This window comes from Xenopus laevis, chromosome 1L, assembly GCF_017654675.1.
Source record: "Xenopus laevis strain J_2021 chromosome 1L, Xenopus_laevis_v10.1, whole genome shotgun sequence".
NCBI lineage: Eukaryota > Metazoa > Chordata > Amphibia > Anura > Pipidae > Xenopus > Xenopus laevis.
The window spans coordinates 164,398,549-164,415,758 of NC_054371.1; positions in this window are offsets into that span (position 1 = coordinate 164,398,549).

Genomic DNA, 17,210 nt, shown 5'->3' on the forward strand with positions numbered 1-17,210 from the left:
TTTCCACACCTAATTTGCATATGCTAATTAGGAGTTGGTTCGATATTCAGCCAAATCTTTCGCAAAGACTTCGGGGTTTTGGCTGAATCCAAAATAGTGGATTCAGTGCATTCCATCAGTTATACATGTTTGTGGTAAAGACAATATTAAAATGATAATTAAATAAAGGAAACTTGTACACACTGGGAGCAATAAAAATCTCTTGGGGACCACATCTTAAGATGGCTGTACAAGGGCCAATGTAATCTGCTGACAGACCAAGTTGCAGTTTATTAGGCAGTGTATGTGGCCCTCCAACCAGGCTATCCCAATCAGATTGCAGACCGCATCAGTTAGTTGGTGCTGTCTTCGATCCAACCACCTGTATTTTAAGCATTGTGATCCAATCTTTGGCCCAAAGGGCCCACGATTGGATCAACCCAATATCTTCCATCTCAAGGTTAGCATATTGGGAAGAGATTAGTTTTTTTGGCGATCAAATGAGGGGATCTCTGCAATATGTATGGCCACCTTTAGAGCCCTTAGGCCTCAAATTGGACACCAGATGCTAAGGAGCTTTTGTGGCTGGTGTATTAAAGCAAGTCCTATGTATAAACCACTGCAACAGCATTAGAAACTATTTCTTGTGGAACCCTAATTATTGCACATCACTTGAAATATCCACCCAAATTATCTTCAAGCACATAACAGGTTAGCTGTAAACAACAGGGCGGCAGGACTTGATATAGTTGAAAAAGGAGTTCAACCCAGTGGTGTACCACAGGTCCTGTTTTAAAAAACAGAGATGATATAGAAAAGACACCATGTTTGTGACTATGTAATTTCCCCTTGCCTTTTATGCTAGCTTGTAGACTGACTATACTTAGTAAAACCCAGGTTTTTTAGAAGTTAAGGTCCAACACTTCAACCAATATATTACCGAATCAGAATCAGTGTTTTCTGTTTATAATGAATTCAATACCTCTGTACCACAGGTCCTTTAACTGTAAGTGGTAGAAAGCACTAGCTGGTATGTACTGCTTTGTGCATTTTAGTGTGCATTATTTTGTTGTTAAAAACCCCCCTTAGACTATGTTGCATAAAGAAATGGAACTTCTGACTTATAGAACTAAAGTTTATAAATAGCTAGTTCTTTAATCAAAATATTTTTATAAATACTTTCTATACAAACAGAGGAGGGACATTGCAATACAACACATGAAGAGCTTTTGCAAATGTAAAATCACCTAATACAGTATACCAGGAAGCAACATATAAAACCAACATAATAGAAAGCACAACTTTCTTGGATAAATAATGTATGTTATTTTGTACACAAGGGAATCTTGGGTTGCATTGATCTGCAAATGTGGTATAGTTACAATCATATTATTTGGATAGTGTTGAAAAGGATACTGCCACCTTTTAGCAAAAATAAAATCTACTCTTCTGTTTGAACCTTTGACAGAAGTTAGTTTAATAAAGAAAGCAGAGGAGTGTCTATCTTATAACTCCAGATATCATTAAAGAGATATTTTTTTAAGAAAGTGATTATTCTCACAAACCATCTTTATGACAAGCATGCAAGAAAAGGGCACCCCACAAAGGCAGTGTTGCATCAGTCTCCCAGTTTACTACACAAATATTTTATCAGTCATGTAACATCCTAATTGGTTATACTGAACAAAAACAGAACCTGTTCTTCAAAAGTCACTGAGAGTCAAAGAAGGAACAAAATATGATAGTCCACTCACATCTAAGGCTAGTGCCACACTGGGCTGTTTCTTGGTCTCTGTATTTCTGTATACACGAGTATGCATTTTCAACATTAAGTCTGCTCCATGTGTCTGCACACAGGCCAATGCAAAAACTGTTGTGCAGAGAGCCTGCACTTATACAGCCCCACCAGAACAAAAAACAGTTGCCTCCAAGCCAGGAATTGAAAAATGAAAAAAAAAAAAGCACTCGATTTGAGGTCACTGGGAGCAACATTCAAGGGCTTGGTGAGCAACATTCAAGGGGTTGGTAGAGACCTTCGGAATATCCCCAAAGCAGTTGGGGTGGTCCGTTGGTACCCTGCCTTAGTATCTGTTAGCTGCGGAACTAGTCATCCTTTCCACCCTTGTTGATCTAGTAATTTTTGTTCCGTTACCTGGTTGATCCACCCTTGTGGGGTAGGGCAGGTGGCGGAACTGGTTATGGGGTATAGTGGGGTAGAGGAAGGGTTGCCAGCTTTTCTGGAAAAAATACCAGCCTTCCTATATTCTTGCTGTTTTTTCCCTTTATTAACATTGAGATCAAGCATAATTTTTACCAGCCAGGCCGGTAAAATACCAGCAAGATGGGAACCCTAGGCGGAGGGTTGGGTTGTAGGTCAACCAGACCCAAGCAGCACTCTAAACTGTTGTTCACGAGCCACTGATTGGGGTTCAGTGTATTATTTTATGCCCAGCTTTAACATTTCTGTAGTTGCTGCCTATTCTCTGGGAAGGGGAAACAAGTATTTTAAGTGAATAATGCCCAGAAACATGAAGTCAGTGATATAATCTACAATGAAATATTATAGAGGTTGCATCATGCTGCGGGGTTTAGTTAACTAGAAGGGTGAATGGATGTTGCAGACTACATATAAATACTACAACAGAAACGGGTGTCTGCTTAAAAAAATGGAAAACTCCAGTTTTCTTTCAGCAGGTCAATGATCACAAACGCAAGACAAAATTAATGTTGAAGTGTCTCAAGAACAAAAAGAATTCCTTACAATGGCCCAGTTAAAGCCTTCATTTCATTTTTAGCTGATAGCAAGATAGTCTTTGGTTTTAAAACTGAGGTGCACAAGCATCATCCTGCAGAAAATCTGCCTGGAAATAAACCATGTGCAAAGCTGGTACACCTTTACACCAAAAGACTAAAAGTTGTTACTGCTGCAAAATGTGACTACAAAGTATTAACATGTGGTAATAAAATAATTATTCATATAGTATAAATCACTATAAAAATATGTTTTTACATTACATGCATAAGTTTGAAAATAATGAATAATATATTAATTTAATGACAGATTAGTACCTATGTTTAGTACCTATATTTTGTGTAAATTGCTGCATAATATTTTAGCACTACATAAAGACTGCATAATAATAATAATCCCATTGTGTTATGATAAATCAAGTCGTTAACATGGCCCTGCATATAAATTATGTGTTCTTAAACTGCATTAATCAGAAATATTCTTTATTGTTAAGACTGCTATAACATACAAATATATTGTCAATTTGCTCATGAAATTTTGCTATAAAAATGTTTGCAATGGATCAGCACAGGAGCTTTTAAAACGAGTATAGTAAGGGTTTCTTTACTATGAGGGCAGTCGAGTTATGGAAGCACTGAGTGATCATTATTGATGCCATTCTTGTAGGAAAAGCAATATATGAGCCCTCAAACAATCAGAAGTTACTGAACCATGGAACAATAGGATTACTATTTTGAGGTCAGAAAGAAATTGGCTGCTTGGTAGTTTGTAGTTTTATTTGCTTTCCTTGTGTCAACTTGTGTCTCTTTTTTTTTTACTTACTTCTATATTTACCATGTTACTACTGTTATGACAATATTATGTGACAATTCTGACTTGTGTATTCTTCTGTTGCCAAACTACAGTTTTCTGCATCCTTTGCCAGGGATGACTATAGTAGAAACTGTATGGCAAACAATGGTGTTACTTGATAAATGAACTAAATTATTTTACAGATCATAACAATAAAAACTGAGATATTTCTGTAATTGTAAATACTGCGGGAAAGGCACACACAAGGGGGTATTTATAAAAAATTCAGAACTTTCTCTTTTTTCACTTCCCGGTATGTAAAAGAGACAAAAAACTTCATAAACTGACAAAAGAGACACAACTTCAATATGTGGAAGAAAATAAGCATCTTGTTTCTAGCTGGCCCCAGTAAGGGCCCCCAGCCACACTTTTGGACCCCCCCCTCCGAAGTGGAAGCCCCACAAATGTGGGAACCACTGCCATAGTATAACAGGGTCAAGCCTATTTTTGCTGTTATACAGAATCTAATACCTTTACTCCCATTCCTCCTGCATTTCTGTCAGGAGCCCAACACAGTTACTAATATATCTGTTAATTCAGATGGAAACAAATTATGGCAGATTCACATATGGATTGAATATATAGGAAGGCACATCAGTATGATGTAGTCACCTCACTGTCCACATGTCCTGCTGTGCTGTAACATCTAACAGAGAAGAATGGTTGTCGACTGCTCCAAGTAGCCAAACACATACGGATAAATAGATACATAAATCATCTTTGATAAATATCAACATTTGTAAAAAAGCTTTCCTGACTGTCAGGAAAATTACTACTATATGGGGAAAATATGGAACTGCTGGGGATCCTTCAGGATTGCCTCCTTCTATTCCCCATAGATGTCTCTATGTACTTTCAACAGTTTATTGCTTATTTCAAATGGAAAGGCTTCAATTACAGAAAAAGATTTTATGGGTCAAGTTTTGTTGGATGTCTGAATTTCTGTGTAGACTTACTGACAAAAATGAACACAGTACAGATCATTGGATCATTTTGTATGATGTTTCTGTTTCTTTTACTCTTCAGTGAATTTTTATAGAAACACCTGGATATCCAGCAAAAAATGCCAAAGTGTTTGTTAGTGTAAACTTTGTATATTAGCTTTACAGTTCATCTGGAACAAGTATGTAACAGTGATGTGTGACAAAAGTTTTTCTCGACCCAGACCTGCACCCCGCCTTCCCCCACCATTTATAGACCCACACCAACCTGTCCCGCTGATGACATCACAAAAGGGGTGGGGCAGGACAGGTGCAAGCCTATAAAACAGGAAGCCTGAAGTCGGAAGCTGTAGTCTAAGGTCGTGGGCAGAGAGAGCAGGCAGAAGAGCTTAACCCCAACCCCTGCAAGAGGAGCAGCGAGGTCAGCCAGAACCTGCCCGACCCCATGGCAAACTCACGGGTCCCGCCAGTATTGGGCTGGCCCACACATTACTAGTATGTAGCCTTTTTTAGTCAAATATCACCATATTGCATGACACCATTTCACTTATTCTTTGTGATTTTGGTGAATATATTTTTTCTTGCATGCTTCTATAAAAAAAGATTGTTTGGAAATATTGTTATTGTTGTTAAGTGCGTAATACATAATATATATATTTCAGCTGGTATATAGATACATTTAAAGGGGTTGTTCACCTTTGAGTTAACTTTTAGTATGATGTAGAGAATGAGATTCTGAGATTTTCAATTGGTTTTCATGTTTTATTATTTGTGGTTTTTGAATTATTTAACTTGTTGTTCAGCAGCTCTGCAGTTTGCCATTTCAGCAATCTGGTTGCTAGGGTCCAAATTACCCTATTGAACATGCACTGATTTGAATAAGAGACTGGAATATGAATAGGAGAGGCCAGAAAGATGAGTAATAAAAAGTAGCAATAATGTTTAATTTGTAGCCTTACAGAGCTTTTTGTTTTTTTTTTTTTTAATGGGGTCCAGTCGAAAGCTGGAAAGAAGAAGGAGGCAAAAAAAAATTTTTAAAAAATGAATGAAGACCAATAGAAAAGTTGCTTAGAATGGGCCTTTCTATAACATTTTATGAAGTGCTAAAAGTTAATGTTAAGGTGAACCACCTCTTTAATATCCCACTGTCAGGCCCAGATTTCAGGCTTCAGCATCCCTAGGCCACGCACGCGCAGACGCTCGAGTCTGTGTGTGCGCAGGAACATCGTGGATTCCCCCAGAGCTCCTTTGGTTGCCACAAATCTGGGCCTGTCCACTGTGACATCTGGCATTTAAATGAATGGAATCCATGTTGTAATTCCCTTTACAGGTGGTCTTTGGCCTTAAAACAGGTAAATGTTCAATTTCAATTTGAAACCCACCTGTCTTAATCAGTGGTTTCTTTTTATCTAAATACTGTAAGAGAAAATAGGGAGGAACACATATGGCACCGCTTCTCCAAAATCCCATCATGCAGAAAGCTACAAATTATGGGAAAGCCATATCCCATAGAGTTAATTTTATGCAAGTCATCTAATTTTGTAAAATGATTTCCTTTTTCCACATGAGTGGCAACACAATCCTGTTGGGTTCATTTAATGTTTAAATGTTTTTAGTAGACTTAAGGTATAAAGATCCAATTTATGGAATGACTTCTGATCTGGAAAACCCCAGGTCCTAAGATTTCTGGATAACAGATCCACCTGTAGTGTGTGTTTCTCCCCAGGCTACAATAAACCAGCATAGAAATATCACATGTGCCATGGTCCTAATGGTGTGAAACAGACTAGCCAATATCTGAAGTTCCACTTTTATAGAAATTTGACATTACCAAGCAATATTCCCTTTAAAGCTGACCTGCGGTCTACCCCCCCCCACACATACACACACACGTGGGGTCTGCTTTCTCTATAGTTATGCTACTGATACCAAGGGTCCATGGAGAAACATTAGGAGACAACCACATCAATCATCATTGGTCAGACAGACCTTCTTGAAGCCCCATAAACAGGCCAATAAGCTGCCAACTCAGTCTGGGTGGACCTGGGCCAAATCGTCAGCTTTTATCATCCAGTGTTTGTACAGCTTAAACTTTGCACTTTGCAAGCACAAAACAAGTACCCACTCGCCTTTTTGTGCACATGGCCAAGAAGGATGAAGATGACACATTATTCCCAATGGTTAATTTAATAACACATATACTAAATTGCACCAGTTCAGTTACCCATAGCAACTGATTAGCATTTACCTTGTAATTTTGATCAGTCTACTAACAACAGCTAGATAATGAAGCAAAGATCAAATTGCTGGTAGATGCAGTGGTATACATTAACACCTATGTTGTCAAATTAGCCCCCAAGCATCACACTGACAGTCAAAGGCTATGGGGAAAGGGATCTGGAAGTTGAAGTCCAACAACAGTCGTAGAGCTGTAGATCAGACATCTGTGATTTATGTATTCACACTCCCAATTAGAGGTCCCAGCAATCCCCATCACCAGGGTCCCCTTTTCTTTAACTCCTAGAATGGAAGCATTATTTCTACACAGTAAATATTTTGCTTAGTGCTATGTATTCATATATTTAAGTTTCCACTAAAGTCTTCAACTTTCACCTGATCAATAAAGAAAGATGTTTTTTTTCTAAGGTATCTGAATCTAGCCTATGTATCAGGGCAAAACTACAGAGGAGCAGATCCTGTGTAATTTCAAAATATCTTGGAATAACAGGTCAACTTACCAATGTTTTGCAGGTCCTAAATTAAATTTGCATCAGGGCCCAGTAACATCTAGTTAGGCGGCAGGCCACTTCTATACATACCCTCACCCAGGACAACCTTACAAGGATTAATTTATAAACCTCATTTGCTACTCAGTCTTATTTCACAGACTCTGGCATGACAAGTAGTTGATCAGAGTCAGAGCCTCCTTTGATTAAAAAGCAATAGAAATCAGATTCTTTTCAAATAGTCAAATGTATAACATACATTGACAATGACTGTAATGAGGTAGCCCTCCAGCTGTTATTAAATCATTTTTAGCATTCGCTGACAGCATTTGGATGATTGGCATTTAACTATGAACTAGAAGGATGCAGGTTGCACATCTGTTCTTTGACTCAGCAAACCCTGGACCTAATGTTGTCCCTGGCAAGGCTGTTTAAAAAAAGTACAAAATAATTTAGAATTTCAGTTCTTAGAATTGGGGATGTATGCATTTGCATTAGAAAAACATATCTCATGCCAGATCTTGTGAAAACCTTCACTGACGTTCATAGGGAAATATGGCGATATTGCCAAGTAGATTTTTTCCTTATCAAATACAATAGCGTGCCCGTTTTTTCACTCCAGAAGGTTGGTGCTACTCACCCCTGTATGGGCCCCACCACATCCATACAGAGTCTTGCTTTCTGTGTGAGGACTCTATTGCTGAGAGACAGTGTGTGTCAGTGGTGGTGGTTTATTGGATGTCCTGTTAACAGGTCACTCAAAACATGCTGCTTTCTTTCCAGCTCTTGCTAAGCTTAGCTGGCTGAATTTAACTCGTGCCTCGCATAAGAATTCCAGAGGGTGAGAGGGACCTGCCGAGATTACAGGGAGGGCCTGAATAGAAGCTTTTATTCTAACCAACAAGAGCAGGGAGGGCTTTGTGAGCTCATGTGGGAAGCAGAGAAGCATTCACAAGAAATCATTGAGTCACAGGTGGGGGAGCCTGGGCTAAAATGTCAGAATTTAAATTTGGCTCAAGAGCTAAGAACCCCTAAAACTGAAGTAGAATGACCAAGTGTTCAGTAAATGCCCAAAGTATGACTCCAGACCTGTTGCTGAACTACAATTTACTGTAGCTCAACTACAGGCCACAGGTGGCATCCCCTGAGTTTAAGATTACCAACAGTCAGAGAAACATCATACGTGGTATTTAACATTACCAGTAAGAAGTATCATTCAAAAAGATGCTGTGAAATGATGACAAATGACAAACACTAAAAAATATTGCAAATAAATACAAAGGATACAATTTAGAGGAGCTTCACCAGCTGGAGGTTAACTTTTGTAATAAATGGATTGATGCCATACCAGTGGGCATAAATAGCATGGACATACTTTTATTGTTCCATTTGTTTGGACCAAAATCCACCAGAACAACAGGAAGTGAAGAGAAGCTGCTGCTGTTGTTCACTTCCTAGTTTGCTGATGAACCATGGTGTATGAAATGTTTAAACCCGCCGGGTCAACACACTGACTGAAATCCATGGTACATAGATATCCACTGAGTTCAGCCAGCCAACATAAGTGTTCTAAAAATCATATGTAACAAAATTTTATTGACACACTATCACCCCCCTCCCCCTCCATACACTGTCACGCATGAAACAGCTTCTCTGTATCACTATGTTACAAGCTGCTTGCTTCCATCTCTCAGTGACCTATATACTTTGTTTGTGGAGATGCTGCATCGATTTAAGGTCAGTCCCCTCCTCCCAGTTGATGTAATCAGCTAAAGAAGGAGGCTGGAAATTGGATTGAAAAGCCTGGCGTTAGTGCAGGATGAAGAGGATCTGCAGGGATTGTTATGCTAATCAGCTGAGCTCAGCACTTCCAGTGTCCTTCAAACTCACTGAGCAAGCAACAGCCCCCCATAAAGCACCTACCCAAATACCCCAATCCAATGTCAGTACATTTCATGGAAATCTGTCCAACACACAACAGATGCCAGTTAGAATCCGCATATCCCATATGTAGGAATACAGTTCAGGGTGTAAAGCTTTACAAATTAATGGCACATGTAGGCCTATATAAGACATATACAAGTTATGGAAGTTCTAGAAGTTGGGGCACTGTAGTTTTGAATGGTATCAAGGTATAAGCTTTAAAAGAAAATCAGGCTGAACAACGGTCTCACATTTATACAATAGGTGCCCTACAGCACATGTGTTTGATGCATTGAGAATATCAAATGGATCCAGTTAGGTTGAGATACGTCTTTTTAGGATCCCAGTATAACTGTCTTCTAATGCAGGACAGAGGTTCATGGAATAAGTTTGTGGTGGGGGTCGTGGTGAAGTTATTGAGGGCAACTGCAGCTTGGCAACATGAGGCTGACAATAGGAGTGCAGGAGGCGGAATGTTTCCACATGCCTGATCAATGGGAGCGGAGAGCAAACAGGAGCTGGGAAAGAGACCCAGCCACATAGCCCAGCGCCTCCCATCTATCACTCTCTCTGCACAAGCTGCAGAGGCCACTTCCAGGGATCTCAAATCACCCACAGCTCCTGGGACCACCACCCATCCAGCCTTTAAATGCCATGTTTTGTCATGCAGCAAAGCTGACAGGAAGGGGTTTGTGCGCACTTTCCCATCATACCTCAGTGCAACACCTAAGGTCTGTGGCAGTGAAGCAGTTAAATGTTTGTGAAGAAACTTCTAAAAGAAACTTCTGAAAGAAACTAGGATGCAGTTTTTGCAGTTGGATTGATAATCACACACTCAGTAAAGTGTATGCATATAAGCATGTATGCAGTTAAAACAGTGAATAAAAACGAGTCCACCTTTGAGATATAAGTATCGAACCAATATTCCCATCCTCCACTGCCTTTCTGCCCGTTCACTGTTTTCCCCCTCCCCCAGGGCCTAGCAATCTCTGAATCTAAACTGGGTCACGGGGTTTGAGTGAATGCAGCCTTTTCAAAAAGGTGAATTAAATCCGCTTCTCCCATTAGAAGCTGCGTCACTTTAATTCAGGTGTATAAATAACTCCGTGTGACGGGGAGGAGGGTCAGTCCTGTCTGACCTGTAATTAGAAACTCCACCACTCAATGGCACTTTATAGAGACAAAGGGAAGAGGAAGGAGGGACCTGTTCACAGACCCAACTATTTTGTTCCTAATAAATTATTCAGGATTTAGAAAGCTGATCCAAGCGCCCATCTGTTAGCAGCCAGCACAACGAAAGCCAGGGGTTCCCCTGGGCACAGCACCCAGATGTGAAAAGGATGGAGATGGGCTGCCCAAAGCAGCAGATATACCTGGAAATTCAGGTCCATGTCTCATAAAAAAACTGTCCCCCCTGCCAGTGTAAAATGAGCGAAAGAGGTGTACAAAAGAAATGGAAGAGAATATGCAGTAAAAGGTGAGCATGACAGAGGTACATTACAGCTGCAACGTGACAGGCAACTTTGCTGTAAGGAGACACATGCAGAAGACTAAAAAGTGAAATCAAGTGATTTAAAAAAAAAAATTAAATGAGGAGTAATCCACTAGGAATCCAATTTAGAAGAGGCTGTGAATAACAATGTACAGCTAATAACAATGATTTTGTATAAAACACTGTACAAAGTATATTTCAAGCACACTCAGTCCTGTAGGAATTCCAGTTTTATTAGTGTTGTGTTACCCGTAGAGATATAAATGGACTTGTCTCGAAACCACAAGCAATAACACTGTTAATAGTACCACTGGAAAGCACTGGCATCTGAAAGGAAAACACAATCATTTTTATTATTATTATTCTTTGTTAATATAGTGCTGACAGTCTAAGATACTTATTACTTTCATTAGGGTCAATTTCATTAAGAACCAATTAGCCTGCTTGTATGCCTTTGGAGTGTGGGAGGAAACCAATGAAAATAAAATGACAATTAAAAAGGTAGGCAGGTGCGGGCAGGAATGGATAACTATCTAGAATTGCACATGAAAAGCAAGTTGAAGGTGACAATACCTCTCATTAACAGCTTCATCTCCTCAGTGGACTTGCTTCCTTACTCTCACTGAAGGTCACTTTTTCAATCTCATTCTCATATTCTCTCCACTCCCACATTGCTTCCAGCCTCACTGATTCTCCTTTTCTCCTTCTGACCATTACTTAATTACCTTTCAGATCACACATTCTAGCATACCCTCATTATCACCTCACACTACTTATATAGAAATATATGAAATCTTCATGCACACAACCCACAACTATTCTCAGCATCACTAGTACCTCAACTCTCTTCCAGCAACCTTTCCTGATGGAATATATCAGCTTTTCTCTATAAAGATGCCCTCTTATCACTTTGTGACGCACTCACTCTTCCCACCACCTGTCGCCCTTGTCCACCTTTACCTTAGCACACTAGTTCAACTCACTACATCAGAAGATGCTTATGCTCGACTGAACGCAAGTGGAGGCAGTCAAAAACTAATGTTGACTTCCTCCACTTCAAGTTCATGCTTTCTACAAGAACACGGCTCTTTCTCTTGCTAAACAACGGTACTTATTTTCTTTAATCTCCTTTCTATCTTCTAAGTCCCAGAGCTTGTTTGCTACATTTAACTCCCTCCTGCATCCCCAGCACCTCCTCCACCTGCACATGGCATTGCTCAAGATCTTGCTCATTTCTTTAAAGAGAAAATAAAAAGCATTAAACTCAAATCACATTGTAAAACAAATTCATCTTAAAGGAAAACTATACCCCTAACAATGTTGGTCTCTATAAAAATATATTGAATAAAACAGCTCATATGTAAAACCCTGCTTCATGTAAATAAATCATTTTCGTAATAATATACTTTTTTAGTAGTATGTGCCATTGGGTAATCATAAATAGAAAATTGCCCCTTGGGATCCTAGAAGTCACAGTGCACACAAACAAACCATACATGTTAGGTCACATGAGCCAATTAACAAACAGAGTTCTGTATTTTGCTTTTACATTTCTTCCTCTTACAATAAGAGCTGCAGTATTTCTGGTCAGGTGATCTGACCAGGCAGCACACAGACCATCACGATGGTGGTTCAAGGCAAGAGATGTAAAAGGGCAATATTTACTTAAATATATATACACCAGTTTTGATTATTTAATATGCCAATTAATTTCATATTAACTATCTGTTACTTAAGTATTCATTTTGGGGCTATAGTTTTCCTTTAATTAGCAGTACAGATTTAGCTACCTTTTAGTTTTTACCCATGTAACAGTACATATATTTAGCAAGCTTTTTGTCTACTCTAACCCCACAACATGCGGGTCGTCAAGGGGATTGTGGCTCTCCAGAATTTCCTCCCCTGGATGCATGAGTTTGAAAAGCTGGGCATGGACGCAGGAAAGTTTTGCACAGCAGCAAAACCTACCCTAGCCCAGGACCAGACTGGCAATTTGAGGGACTGCTGTAAGATGCCATAGACAGTCACCATTTATTGGGCTGAAGGGAGCTGGTCCTCTGTGTACTTGGAATACCAGGGACTATTTTGACCCCCAATCCAGAAATGTCCCTGGCCCCCTGCCCAAAATCACCTTTCACAGCGTCTGCCCCACAACCTACTCCATATAACTTATCACCTTCTCTGCCCACTATCAATTGAAAACATATTGCTCCTATTCTCAAAAAAAACCTACACTTGATCCCGGTTCACCTACCAATAACTATCCAGTTCCTCTACATCCTTTTCCCTCCAAAGGCTATTTCTTGGTGCAGTATCTTACCTTACAACTCCATACTTGACCTCTGAAATCTGAAAACACTTAACAGAAACTCCCCCCACCAAAGTAACCAATGACATCTAGGAAAAGCTAAAGATCATTATTGCATGTGTATCCTGAAAATGTCTAATTATAATCAATTAAATGATCTGACCCATTTCTGAGATAATAAAGTTACCTATCGCTATCCTTCTTCCAGCATCTGTCTTTCTTCATTCAGGAGTTGGGAATCTGATTTTGACTGACAGTTTGTAGATGTATTAGAGCTTACTTGAATAACTAAGTCCAGATCAAACAAAATCTAACAAAATAACTGACTCTGGCAAACATCCTGCATGTAGAGAGACAGATTTTTTGGTGATTTTAAAAGATTAAATTCTAACACATCTTCTATGCCCCCACTCCAAGGCTAACTCTTGCATGAAGAGAGAAAAAAGAGAGACAGAGGCTGAGAGGAGGACAGTGAAGGTTAACTTGATTATTTTAGAAAAAGGTCAGAATTTTTAAATGATAATATTTAAATTATATATTATTTAGGTATGATGAAGCTTTTATTACAATTTAATTTTTGCTATAGTTCCCTTTTGTGGTTGCCATACATAGGTATACAGCTTGTTTGCACAAGACTGTACAAGTGGCCGCACAGGGTCTGAATGGCTCCTCTTCACTTCCTTGTCTGTGTTGATGCACCATACACTAACTGACATAGATAATGGTTAGGAACTGTGGGCCATCACACACACACAGTTTATCATACTTCATTTTGTACTATATTATTTGTGCGTATATGGGCAGCTTTAGGTCCCCCGCTCTTCTACTACTACACCACATCTCTAGGTCTCTTCTGATACTGACACCATAAAATAACCTTTTTTTGTATTTGTCATAACATTATTTTTGAATGCTATTTATAATGTTGTCATAAAAGTATTTGTGTGATGTTTTTACATTACCTTTCTTATCACAGTGTTCCTCTCGGAGGGGCTGCCATATTTGTGCATCAGTAATCAGTTACTTTTAGAAACTCTAAGTGACAGGCTGAGAAGAGACAGTCAGGTTGGCAAAACAGTCAGCTTTAGGAACGTCAAGTGACAATTACTTGCAAAATCAGAACTATCAGTGAAAAACTATACTTTTAATGTAAATTAATATTTTGAAAAGAACATTTTTTGTGTCAGTATCACTTTAATCATAATTCACTATACAGTATTTAAAAATAAATACATTCTGCAGCACTATACAATAAATGGGTGAATACACTGAATATACAGATTACATACAAAAAAAACAACAGCCAATAACCAATACAAGAGTTAAAGAGGGTCTTGCCCAAATTAATTTACTTCTTTACTTTCTTATTATGTCCCACCAAGACTATTGCAACTTAAGCTAGCCACAGACTTTGAGATCTGCTCAGGTATAAAAAACCATGAAGAAAGCAGATGTGCTTGTTTTTTGCACTTTACACATTGTATTCTGCTATTACAGAATTCCCACAGGTCTCTGATCTCCATTTCAGAGCACAAAGACCAGAGGGTTCGCTTGCATTGTGCAAAGCAATTCCCCCGGGCAAAAATGCTTCCTGAATGAGCACTAAGGGGCTACACTCTTGGGAAAGATGGCAGTGAGGGTACAGTCAGAAATGCAGGAGAATATGCAGGAGATCTACACATCTTTTTTTTAAAGTTTTTATTTTTGCAATTCTTTAACAACAATAAAATGAAAATAAGAAACAGAAAGGAAAAGGAGAAAAGAAAGGCTAAGGCATCAATTACAACTATAAAGGATTACAACCTTTTACAGTCAACCTTTTTGTATGTGCAACCACAGTGCCCCATATGGCTTCAAATTTCTCGTCACCCTCTGGCTAAGTATGTCATTTTTTGACACGAAAGAGTGTAATTTACCAGCTTTTGCCAATATTGTAGTGAAGGGGGGCCAGGGACTTCCAATGCATTAGAATGGCTTTCTAAGCATAATAGAGAAGCTGCAGGTAACAGAGTCTGGAGTAGGAATGAAGTGGAACATTGCCAGTTAGTCCAAGTAAAAGATCTACACATCTTTGATAAGGGATTGTGAAAGGGATTTATGCATTCTCCAGATACCCAACTGGTGAAGCAGAAATTCTGCTCAACTGGTGACAGATAACACAAGAACTAGTAAAAGGGTTTCTATTGATTTTTCAAAGGCAAGTGTACCCCACAAGTTTGCATTCATTTAACTTTCTTTAACTTCTACAACAAATTACAGGCTACACCACCAGGTTTGGGTTCTTCTACACCAATTACACATCAGTGTGCCATAAATCTTTAGGAACAGATAAAAAAAAATATTTTTTACACACAATGCAGCATTTCCCAGGATCCCAGTATAATAATAGGCCCGGATAAATAGCCTCCACCAACACTGTCTACATCATGCTAGAAATTTTGAGCTAGTTGAACACTTTGACAAATTTGATAGAACACTGTATAATGCATTAGCCTGCAAGATATTGTTAATCTGGGGATTCTTCATCTATGTGTACCCTGCTGTTTAAAATGGGCCACCCACCACAATCCTCCTTGAAACAGCAGCAGCCCTGCCTACAATCTATAATAAAAATTAAAATAAAATAATTAATTGACTCTAAACCAATGTTTTCTCCGGGTGCCCTGAGAAGAATTTAAAGGGATAGTTTGTAATAAAATCCCTTAAACAAAGCCACTTTACAATATAGATTGTATGGGACCTATGAATGTAGGGCATGGAAATCAAGTAGGAATTCTGTCTTAAGCTCCCCATAGACGCGACGATTCTTCATGCCGAATGACCGATTTTAGGGAAGCCCGACCGATCCTTCGAAATTATCGTGAGGTTAGTCGGATTCGAACGATCGTACATCTTACGATTTTTCGGCCGACATCTGTCAGGAAATTGATCGGCCAGGTCAAAAAAATCTTTGTCGGTCCCAGTGCAATCTATCTATGTTTGCAGCGCCAAGCAGGCAGCTCCCCTTTGTTTTCCTGGCAAATTGGTCTTTTTTAGTTGATGGTAAATTCGTACGATCGTACGATCGTTCTAAGAAGATCGTGGTCTCATGATCAGGGTCTGATCTTTTAAAGGAGAAGGAAAGGCTGGAGACACTTGGGGGTGCCAAACGTTAGGCACCCCCAAGTGATTGTAGTGACTTACCAAAAACCCAGGGCCGGTGCTCCTATTGGGAGAAATCTGCACTGGCCCCGGGTTTTAGGAGCGAGCACCATGGAGAGATCTACTTCCGTCTTCGCGCAGCTGCACATGCGCATTAGAACTAAAAGCCGAACTTTAACTTTAAAGTCGGCTTTTTCGTTCAAATGTGCATGCATCAGTCCGGGGAAATGCGCAGCTGCGCGAAGACGGAAGTAGATATCTCCGTGGTGCTCGCTCCTATAACCCGGGGCCGGTGCAGATTTCTCCTGATAGGAGCACCCTGGGTTTTTGGTAAGTCGCTACAATCACTTGGGGGTGCCTAACGTTTGGCACCCCCAAGTGTCTGCAGCCTTTCCTTCTCCTTTAAAAATCTCAACATCTATGGCCAGATTTACTGGGCCCATTAATTACATTATTCGAAGCAAATAGTATTCGTATGCTCTGCAAAAGTCTCCTCACACTTTTGTTTCAAATGCTTCACCAACTTTCTTTATGCAAAATGGTATGTGTATGCATATTACTAGAAACCCCACAAGGGCTTACATACAGAATGAAACTTATGGCCAGTAAATGTAAGCCAAGTTAGAAAAGAATGTTAATTACGGGAACATTTACTACTGCACTCCATAAACGCAGAATCTAAAAAACTACAGTTTGAAGAAGCCAATAAAAAATTCCATATGCATGGGAAATGAAAGAAAGGCTATGGGATTAAAGGGGTAGTAAGCAACCTTTCAGTTGGTTTTCACTTCCTCTTTTAGGTCTGAAACTGAAAATGTTGCCTGGTTTTTGGGGCACTGACCATGGCAACTAAAAACAGATTGACTGTGAGGCTTTGGTCTTATTGATTATCTTTCAGTTCAGACCTCTGTTACCCATGTTCCACTGAGGCTTCCTAACAGCTCTCATGACTGACACAAAATACAAATGCAAATAATTCCATGACCAGAAGAAATAAACAAACAAGTCACATTGCCTAGAATACCACTGTTTAAAACTAAAACCCTTGACGGGTGCCCTAGACAGAGCCCCCCTTGGTCATTCACCAAACGCCCCT